This window comes from Psammomys obesus, unplaced genomic scaffold (genome assembly GCF_907164565.1).
Source record: "Psammomys obesus unplaced genomic scaffold, mPsaObe1.curated_primary_1811, whole genome shotgun sequence".
Taxonomy (NCBI): Eukaryota; Metazoa; Chordata; class Mammalia; order Rodentia; family Muridae; genus Psammomys; species Psammomys obesus.
This window is the reverse complement of record NW_026591816.1, coordinates 1854236-1864937: the sequence shown is the minus strand read 5'-3', so window position 1 is coordinate 1864937 and position 10702 is coordinate 1854236. Positions and strand designations below refer to the sequence as shown.

The 10702-nt window shown below is 40.8% G+C and overlaps 1 long non-coding RNA gene across 2 annotated transcripts; it reads left to right on the top strand.

Moving 5' to 3' along the window:
• The first annotated feature begins 596 nt into the window (after nt 1–596).
• Nucleotides 597–10223, top strand: LOC129680422 (uncharacterized). Of its 2 annotated transcripts, none has more exons than XR_008720687.1 (3): nt 597–1090; nt 7273–7427; nt 9652–10223. It is a non-coding gene; the product is annotated as an uncharacterized LOC129680422 (long non-coding RNA). The 2 variants fall into 2 exon arrangements; XR_008720686.1 differs by lacking the exon at nt 597–1090 and adding an exon at nt 4317–4511.
• Nucleotides 10224–10702: the final 479 nt, after the last annotated feature.

Below are 10702 nucleotides of genomic sequence, written 5' to 3'. Positions count from 1 at the left end.
GATAAGGACGACGCAACAACCGAGGATTTCTTCAGCGGCAAGTTTATTGTACAGCTCTTTCTTGCAGATGGTGAAGGACCCAAACCCCGGGTTGTGCTCTGCTTAAATAGCCAGCAGCGCGACCTGTCCGTCTGTAATTGGTGCTCTGTTTAAGTTCTCATAAGCATATGGCTGGCAATTGGAGTGCAGCCTAAACCCTCATTAGCATAAAGCTGCGCATGCGTAAACTGCAGGGCGGCGCAGGCAAGAAGCGCGAAAATGCTGGCAAGAAGAACCAGGAAGCAGGAAGCCGGCGCCATCTTGTAATGGCGGGAGCGGCTCCCGACAGAATTTTATATGTATGTAATTGTCAAAGGATAAATAAAAACGTGTTGACAAATAAAGCATAAATTTAAACAAAAGTTTTAATCAAAAAAGACAATGCAATTTACACACAAAATTACTATCTTCTCTCCTGTTCTTGACATTGCTCTTGATACATGTGATAGAGTGGTGAATGAGACAGCTCGAGTGGCTGCAAGCATGGTGGGAAGAGGCAGAAGAGTACACATTACGACAGTGATAGTTGCGGTAGTGTAAAGGAATGGCGTAATTTGGAGCCATGAGAGTCACTGACGTGTGGGAGGTAGTTGACAAGAAGGACCACGAATTGTCTCTCATATGAGATACGAGGCATGAACCTCAATGATGACAAAGGACAGAGGAATGTCTCTATGGAAATTGGGACCTGATCATTCCAGGCAAAAGACACATGGAAAGTACAAACTCTTTGAGGAAGGAGTAAGAATGAAATGTTTAAGGAGTAGAAAACAGGTTATATTCTAGTTTCATTTCTGCTGTTGTAATAAATTACCCTAACAAAATTAAAACAACACATGAAGGAAAGAGTTAATCTGTTTTACAGTTCCGGGTTGCAGTCCGTTATCTCGGGGACTTCAGGACAGGCGCAGAAGCACCAGGTCCGTAGTCAGAAGCAGAGGGTGATCAACATGCAGACATTGCTCATTTGCTCTCTTTGTACTCAGCTGGCTTTCTCTCCCTTTGTGCATTCCGTGGCCTGGTCCATAGCACAGTGACATCCACATTCAAGGTAAGTCACCTCACAGCACGTAACAGTCAAGACAATTCTCTGCAGATGTGCCCACAGACCAACTTGCCTAGGCAATTCCTCATTCAGCTGTTTCCAAGGTGACGCTAAGCCAGTGGTTCTCAATCTTCCTAATGCTGTGTTCCTGTAATACTGTTCCTCATGTTGTGGTGACACCCAACCATAAAATCATTTTCATTGCTACTTCATAACTGCAATTTTGCTACTGTTATATGCCATAGTGTGGATATCCAGCACACAGGATATCCGCTACGTGACCCCTGTGAAAGGATTGTTAGATCCACCCCCCACAGGGGTCATGACTCACAGATTGAAAACTGCTGCTCTAAGTTGTCTTAAGTTGACAGTTAAAACTGATTAGCACAGGTGATATAAATGTGAAACATTGAAACACGCACAGAGTGTAGATCCAGAAGTATAGACGGTCCGTGTCTGCCCACATGCTCTGTCTGAAACTACAGGCATGACAAAGAGCATCAAGGCCCCACTGAGAGAAAGGCATTCTGGTCTATACAGATGTGTGCCGTGCAGACATCTGAGCCACTGCAAGCAGAAGGCTTTCCGCTGTTGATAGGTGAGAAAGAGATGAAGGGGAAGGGATGTTGAAAGGGTAGAAAGTTTGAGATGGGCCATAATATGCAAAATGCAGACTTGTGTCAATAAAGGAACATTTGGCCCTGAGGCTGCAAAAGAGTCGAAGAAGCCCATGATTTCTCTGCAGGCCCTCTGTACTCCTACACCTTGCTCTAGGGCCAGCAGAGAGAAGAGAAACTGGGCAGAGGCATCTCTGTGTCAAGCTAGAGACCTAGGACAGGATGGGGGGGGTGACTCTAGCTGAGACTCCTAGTAGCAGAGGTCATGAAGACTGAAAAGGACACTCTCTAACTAAACAGTGTTCCTAGCAGAGGGAGGGTAACACCAACCCACCCACAAAACCTTAGACCCAAAATTTACCCTGCCTACAAGATGTGCAGAGATTGAGGGAATGTCCAATCAATGTCCGGCCCAACCTGAGACCCACCACATGAGGAAGAGCCAACCCCTAGCACTGTTAACTATTCTGCTATGCTTGCAGACAGGCGCCTAGCATAGCTGTCCTCTGAGAACCTACACCCAGCAGAGATGCACAGCCAAACATTGGGTAAAGCATAAGGAGTCATGTCGGAGTTGGGGGAGGGAGAGTGGATGGATAGGATGTGGAGGTGACAGGAGCTTCACAAGAAGACCAACAGGGCCAACCAGGACCTAGAGGGGCCTGTAGAGACAGGAGCACCAACCAAGGACCATGCATAGACTGGACTTAGGCCCCCATACACAGATGTACCAGATGGGCAGCTCAGGCTTCATATGGGTTTCCTAGTAAGGGGAGGAGGGGCTGTCTCTGATATGGACTCTACTGCCTACTTTTTAATTACTCCGCCCTGGCAGGACTGCCTCACCATGCCACAGAGGATGAGGACATGCTCAGTCCTGATACCACTTGATGAGCTAGGGTGGGTGGGTGGGGTTCCCATTTTCTGAGGTGTAAAGAAAGGGGTGTGGGAGAAAAGGGAGGGAGGGTAAAACCAGGAGGAGAGGAGGAAAGGGGATAGGATCAGGCAGGATATAGTGAATAAATAGTTAATTTTTAAAAGTTTTAAAAAAGAGTTGAGGGAGCTTAGAAGGACATTTCTCCCTAGAACCTCTAGATAAGGGGCCAGAATGGCATCTTGACCTCATTACCTTGGGAGAAGTAGAAAAGAGAAATGGGTCAGACTCACCTAGACTTCTGATTCACAGAACCGAAAGATGACAAAGTCGTATTGTTTCAGAAGGCTTCATGTCTTATGGTATCAATGGAAAGCTAATGTGGCCAGGTTTTCAGTTGGTGGCCCTTCACACTTGTTCACTTTTGCTACTAGAGAAGTTCTAACTGAGTTAGCAACAGCACATCCTGACTTAGCTCCAGGATGTAATCGCAATGCATCGCTTGTTAAGCCATGAGAGTTTTCCTTCAGCAACACCAGAGTCAAAATCAACCAAATCATGGTGCTCCATTCAGTCAGGTTTGTTGTTTCTGTTTACCACAATTTCCAGTTGTTTCACCCTTAAAGTGATGTTTGTCTTTGCTTGACACCAGGTCAACTTGCGTAGGAATCTAAGACAGTGGAGAGAAATATCTTAAATACTGAGTGGATGGTCCCCTAAAAAGGATAACACATTATCTTCTCCAGCTGGTAGGAATGTTGTGGTGTGTGCTGTTTTCTTACATACTCAAATTGACACAAATTCTTATTACCAAGGAAAGAGTATATAAAAATAAATATCAGAAGTTTTAGAATATACAGATAATTTTATATAATGTATATAACTTGATACCAACATTACTTTGCTATCTCATCTCTTTTTTTTTTTGTATAATAAAGGCAAACTGTAAAGCTAAAACCAATTCCTTTTTTATTTGTGAAGGTCATAAATTTTTGTAAAGATATACCTAGAAAATCAATCAGCCAGTTAATTGAAGAGATCACAGCTTCTGAAGAAAAAAATAAAGATATTTCCTCCAAGGGAAATTCAGCTCTGTGATATGGTATCTTCTTGTTTCCTCCCCTCAAGATCACAGTCACACCTTTTTCTTGGAAATAAAAATTCAGAAATCTGGCCCGTGTCTTATAGATGTTGCCTAATCTAAGTTGCCTGACAGAGATCTACAGAAAATGAGGGAAGCAGTAAAGAACAAACAGCTTATATTTCAGTGAAGAATGTTGCAATTGTGCCTTTTCTTTGGATGCACAAAGAAAAGGGAACACAGGGAAGGAACTGAGAGTGGGGCCTCTTAGTTGTGATCCAAGAGAAACACCCGCAATCAGGTGGAGATAGTCAGCATGCTTACTATATAAAAACAAGTTTGAAGCCAAGACCAGATTGTGCTGCTGTTGAAAGAACCAACTGTGAGACTCATCCAAGTAAATAGCTTTGGGGCTATCCAAAAGCCACTGATAAAGGAGTTTGTTACAAGCAATGTAGGGGATTTTTAGAGAGTGAGAGAAAAGGTTACTTTTTTCAGGCTGACATTTTTAGAACCCTGGAATTTACAAGGTTATGTTAGGCTGGCAGTATCTGATTAATTTTAAGGAGTTGGAGACACATAAGCTGTATTCTTTTGTTCTGTAAATATCTATCATGTGGCAAGTGCTTAGGAGCAAAGTCAAGTCCTTAACTTTGTAAAATTTATTAATAGGTTAATAAACACTTAATATCATGCCAGGGGTGATGACTGATATGAAGAAATTGAAGCAAGGTCTGAGCCAGGATCTGGAAGGTGAATGGACTAGATTCATCCAAGTGGCCAGATAGGTTCTCAAAGTAAACAACTCTCAACAGACCAGTCATGAAGAGGAAGCGTTCAAATGTAGAGCCTGGGGTAAGGCTTTCCAAAGAGCAGTGGCCAAAGGCCCTAAGGTCAGAATAAACATGGCTTTTTCAAAGACAGATTGCATGCACAGAACTGAATATAATGAGGAAACCTGGGCATTTCGTACTTGAAGCTGAAAATAAAACTGGGAAGCAGAGTGCCATGGAATGTCAGAGAGGACATTAAGTAGGGAAAGTTAGATTCTGATTGAATCTTACAAAAGACCTTGATAATTACTACACAGAGACTAGATTGTAGGAAGATTGTAAGAAAGAAACTTTAAGGAAGTATGTATTCATAATGCTATTGCTTATTGTTCCTCAAGACCCCCACTCTAAGCTGCCCCAACATGACCCTAGCTTTGACTTTCCAGTGAGCCAGGAATAACAATGGAAAGAATTCATTCAATTTTGTTAGATTATTTTGGGTATGAACTGCCCAATAAGCCATTCATCCTTACCCTGGTTCAAATTTCAGCTAAATGTGGCCTTTACAACAGTCATCTTTATCTACCCAAGGAGGTTTTAGTTATATAGTTTTGTCTTGAGGCTTAATAGGATTATCTATGTTTTGATTAATAAGATCAGATTTGAAGAACATGTTTCTTATACAGAATGAATATTTCACCAAAATTATAGTAATCTTGGCAGTGCCACTAAAATATAACCAATAGTTCACATATACTAGAGTTGCTGCGTACATCCTCAAGCCACAATGCCGAGGTTCAAATCCCAGTTTGGCCACTTATGAGCAATGAAACACACCGACAGAGTACTTAATTGTTCTGTGCCTTAACCTCATCTAAAAAGCACCAGCTCCAAGAATTTGCTTAATGTCTATAATGCCAAGGACCAGACCAAATTCCCTGTGCACATCGTTCCTTCAACCACTACAACACCCCCACAATGAGGTGTTGATGGCCTCAATTTAAAGACTGGGAAACTGAGACACAGCATGGTTAACAAACTTCTCTGAAAGGATAAAATAAAATTGGTGCTCGGCAGAGCCTGGCTAAGAACCTGGCTAATCTGGCTATAAATCTTGTCTCAGTTGCTGCTGCACAGTAATGGTGAGATTAGTTTACAAACAGCATCACACTCTCAAACACACTTTACAACAGCAAAAATGCACTCCTGGCACTCTCTCGCTCAGACATTCTGTCTAAGAGTAGTGAGACTAACCTTGTTTTGTCATTCAGATAGCCCTGGTGTTCTACCCATGTACACCATAATTAAGATAATCCACCATGATTAAGATAATCCAAATTTCTATAATTCGAACTCAACATACTCTCTCATCTGCCGCTAGGTCCTATTATGCCCTCCTATCCTTGTGTTAGATGCTCAATAAAGGTCATGACAGATAAAAATCCTTACCAGAACTTCATAAAGTGAGAGCTTTAGGATCATTTTGAAAGTCTTCTTCTGAGAAACCCTTGGGGGGGGGGGCAAGAAGTAAAATTGAACAATGAAAACTCCCTATTTCAAATATTACAAAAATCTAACCATTTATGATTCATCTTAGAGAACCTTCCACATGCTCAGGAAATGGTGCTGGGGGATGCTACTGATTTTCTTCCTGTTCTATATCTCGTTTAGAAGTTCATGTTTAAGCAAACACAGTGTTATTTTTAAAACAAAATAGGAACAACTACATAGTAAACTCTTATCCTGTGGTAGACAAAATCTGTTGAGCCAAATGAGCTCTCTATAGGGAGAGAAGAGTGAACTAAGATCCAGGGCCCAGCTATGAGTCCTCTCAAATTGGCTGCTGAATCAACCTGGGTATAAAAACTGCACAGTCAGGGACATCCAGACCACCCAGGAACAGGAGATGTCATGGAACAGTACAGGTGACTGAAGTGACTACCAGAAAATGACTTGTGGTCTCCCTTCCCCACATTGCAGAACACCAGGAACTAGAGAGGCAGCAGAGACCTACAGTTCCTGCTCACCAACCTCTGCCCCACACAGGGCTAACGAGAGCCACAGGAGCGGAAGGGATCTGAGAACCTCAGCTTTCAATTAAGCCCTGGAAATTCACTCCATAAATTAGTGTTTCTCTCAGTCTTTGAGGAGCTTCTTCTTGGGGTGGGCAGTAGTAAATTCAGATACTCAGAACTGGTCAACACTCTAAAAGTAAGTAATTGTCACATGCTGTACCCTAGAAGGGGCACCTATGTCACACATGCACACACACACACACACACACACACGAATAAATTTGAACACAGGGAACTTCCCAGAGACTCATACTCCAACCAAGGACTATTCATGGAGATAACCTAGAACCCCTGCACATATGTAACTCATGGCAGTTTAGTGTCCAAGTGGGTTACATAGTAATGGGAAGAGGGACTGACATAATCTGATTAGCCTGTTCTTTAATCACCTCCCCCTGAGTAGGGAGCAGCCTTGCCAGGCCACAGAAGATGACAATGCAGTCACTCCTGATGTGATCTGATAGACTAAGATCAGAAGGAAGGAGAGGAGGACCTCTGCTATCAGTGGACTTGGGGAGGGGCATGCATGAAGAAGGGGGAGGGAGGGTGGGATCGGGAGGGGAGGAGGGAGGGGCTTATGGGGGAATACAAAGTGAATAAAATCTAATTAATAGTAAAAAAAAATTTTAATAAAAAATATTAAAAAAATGTTCCTGTGTTCACTTAAACATGAAGTTTAAATGAGCACAGAATAGAAAGAAAAGAAGAAACATGCTTTGTAGCACTTTCTGAGTGAATGAATCCCTGTTCTGTGTTTACACCCATCAGTGAAGACTCCTGAAACAACTGACTGCCTCCATCCAAACACCTTGCAGAATCTGGACCAGGCAGTCCTGACACAGGATGATACAGAAATTTCAGAAACACCCCTTCACCCCTAAAGTAAACTTTATCCACTAAAGCCTGAGATCACAAGATTTAAAGTAAGTTAATGGCCAAATACACCAATCAGTCAGTCTCTGCCTTGGTTCCTCTCTCAGTATCTTATATGAATATGAATGACACATCGACAAGAAATTTACATCCTGCTTAAGATCCCAGGGTGGTGTAGCAATCCTTCTAAAACCAAACTTCATTCCTTCTTCTAGACCAAAACTTGACATTATTGGTATTTACAGTAAAACAGAGGCATCCAACATGATTTCTCATATATTAGCTGCCACTCTATTTAAATGAGTATATTTTATTTCCTCAGCTAGATAAAAAATGCTAAGGTCAAGTGTCTATAGTGTGTGGAGAGTCACTTGTTTGTCAGGATACTTTAGTATTGAGCTCTCAGCGAAAAACATGTTTTACCCTGGCCTTCACCTAGAGACACGGATAGACAGGATATATTGCCAAGTGTTCACTTCCTTTTGTTTGTGACAGTAGGCAGGATGTTTTTTCCAAGTTCACTTCCTTTTCTTTTTGTGATGATCACACAGACAGGTGATCAAGGTAAACAAGCTTAACTTCTCAATGAACTTCAGTGTATCAAAGTGCTTTGTTCCAACTATAAAAAAGGACTATGGAATAAACCAGGGTGCCTAGTTTCTGTTGGAAATTATAGAAACAGCCCTCTCGAACAGATCCCATGTGCAGTGTCTTGTTTTTTGTTGTTGTTGTTGTTTTTTTTTTTTAATTTTCTTTCAATCCTCACTCTCCACTCAAGAGTGGTTTGACTCTGCAGGTGGGCTCCAACAATTTGGTGCCCAAACAGGGACCTGAGATACGGGGAAGCAGTGAAGGACACCATGGGTGTTGGCAAGCTCGGATCATAAAGTAAAGAGAAAAGGATGCAATAAGTAAGATTCAAAAGTAAAAGTGGGAATTTAATTAGAAATATTCTGTATGTGTGGCACAGGACTAAGAAAGTGAAACTTTCAGGGTTAGAGAAAAAGAGGAAAGATGGGAGGCTTCAAGACAAAATGAGATTAAACCATTGGCTCCTCCAGAAGAGTTATTTGTCCCTCCTAATGATAATTTCTTGTTGGAAGAAAACTTTGAGAATAACTTAGATTCTGATGTGGTTGCAAAGTTAGAGGAAGAACAAGCTAGGCAGAAAGAAGAAGATATAACTGAGTTTTATGGCTTCCCAATTATACAGCAACCTGATGGACAGGGTAATGTGGTGAGACTTCATGCACCTGTATCTTTTAAACAGTTGAAAGAATTGAAAATTGCATGCACTCAATATGGTACTAGAGCACCTTTTACTCAAGCTCTATTAGAGTCCTTGCCAACTGAGGCTCTCTGCCCAAGCGACTGGAAGTAATTAGCAAGAGAATGGTTGACAGGAGAAGATAATTTATTATGGAAGTCAAAATTTGCTGAGTAGTGTCAAGTAACATCTAAAATCACTTGAGATAGAAAAGAAGAGGGGGGTAAGCTTCTCAGTTTTTCCAGTAAGAAAGTGAATAGTTAATTCTGCTACAAAGCTTCTGTGGTAAAAAAAAAAAAAAATTGGATTCAACAAATAGCAAGGTGTTTGTCTGTCTGTCTTAAATGTATAAGTTACCATGTTCAATTTGTCTTGGTTATAGATGATTGGTCATTGGGTATGTTTAAAATCTGTAACATAAAGTTAACTTACTCAAAACCTAGGGCTGGAACCATTCTAAACAACAATGCATATGACTCATATCCCAGAATTTGGAAAACTAAAATATGTTCACCCAACAACTGATGCTTTTTTAGGATTTATAATGGCAATTCCCTAAGCAGGAGAAGCTACCAAACATGTTATAAGTCATTGCTTAAAATGTTTTGCTACAATAGGTATTCCTTCCGTTATAAAGACTGATAATGGTACTGCATATTTTAGTCAAGCCTTTTGGCATTTATATGCCCAAATGAATATAAGTCATAAAACGGGTATTCCATATAATCCTCAAGGTCAAGGAATTGTGGCATGTGCCCATGGATCTCTTAAGAACAAATTACAAAAAATAAGAAAGGGGGAGTCATATCCCTAAATCGTAATCATGTTTTATTTTAAATTTTTTGAATGTAGATATACAAGGCCATTTTGTAGCTGATCGATTGTGGCTCCTTAGTACCAAAGATTATTATGCCCAAGTGAAATGGAAATATCCAATTACTGGAATATGGAAGGACGCCAACTCTGTATTAATATGGGGAAGATGGCATGTTTGTGTTTTTCCACAGGACTCAGAAGGAGCCAGGTGGATCCCAGAAAGGTTGGTGCTATTTGCAGATGTTCCCCTGAAGGAGGATGTTCCTGCTGATGACCATGGTGAATTCTGTCCTGATGGTGAATGGAGAGCTGTATTGGGCTTATGCTCCTGACCCACCTTTGTTTCATTCTGCTCCTGGGAAAAGATGTGCAGAGAAACCTCTTAGATACAACGTGACTATACTTGATTGATCTGGTAATCAGGACAATTCTCAACAAAATCAGGAAAAATGGGAAAATAGGACTGACTATGGGACTTAGGTCTGATTCTGGTTTTCAGCACACACATATTTGGAAGCTTGCCGCAGAAGCTCTTAGAAGGCCCTATAATCGCCTATGTAGATTCTCCTTATGCTTTGTTGCTTGGAAATGTCAACATTTTTACACAAGATTCAAACTTTAATGCTACAGACAGGTGGTCGAGGTAAACAAGCTTGACTTCTCCATAAACGTCATTGTATCAAAGTGCTTTGCTCTGACTATAAAAAGAGACTATAGAATAAACCAGGGTGCCTAGTTTCTACTAGAAACCCTCTTGAACAGATTCCATGTGTAGTGTCTTTGTTTTTTTAATTTTCTTTCAATCCTCACTCCCACTAAAGAGCTATTCAACTCTGCCAGTAAGTTCCAGCAATAGCTAAAGCATTTTCAAAGTTTGTGCAGTGCACACAGAATGAATGTTCTATATAATGATGCATGGAATTTAAAATGTGAATGAATAATGACTGACTGACTGAATGAATGAATGAATGAAAGGGTGAGTGAATGAACTGACCTTAGTTCTGAGCTACATTTGTTTCTTTTTCTTCAAAATGAGAAAAAAAATATTTTATAGTATATACCCAAGACATCAAAGAATGAAAAGAATAACTTAAATTAAATGTTTCCTTATGTAAACATTTCTCCACAAAGCAACCTATAAGTTTATGTGATAAGGCTCCATTTCTTTTTTAATTAATTAATTTATTTAATACAATTTATTCAATTTGTGTCCTAGCTGTAGCCCCCTCTCTCATCTCCTCC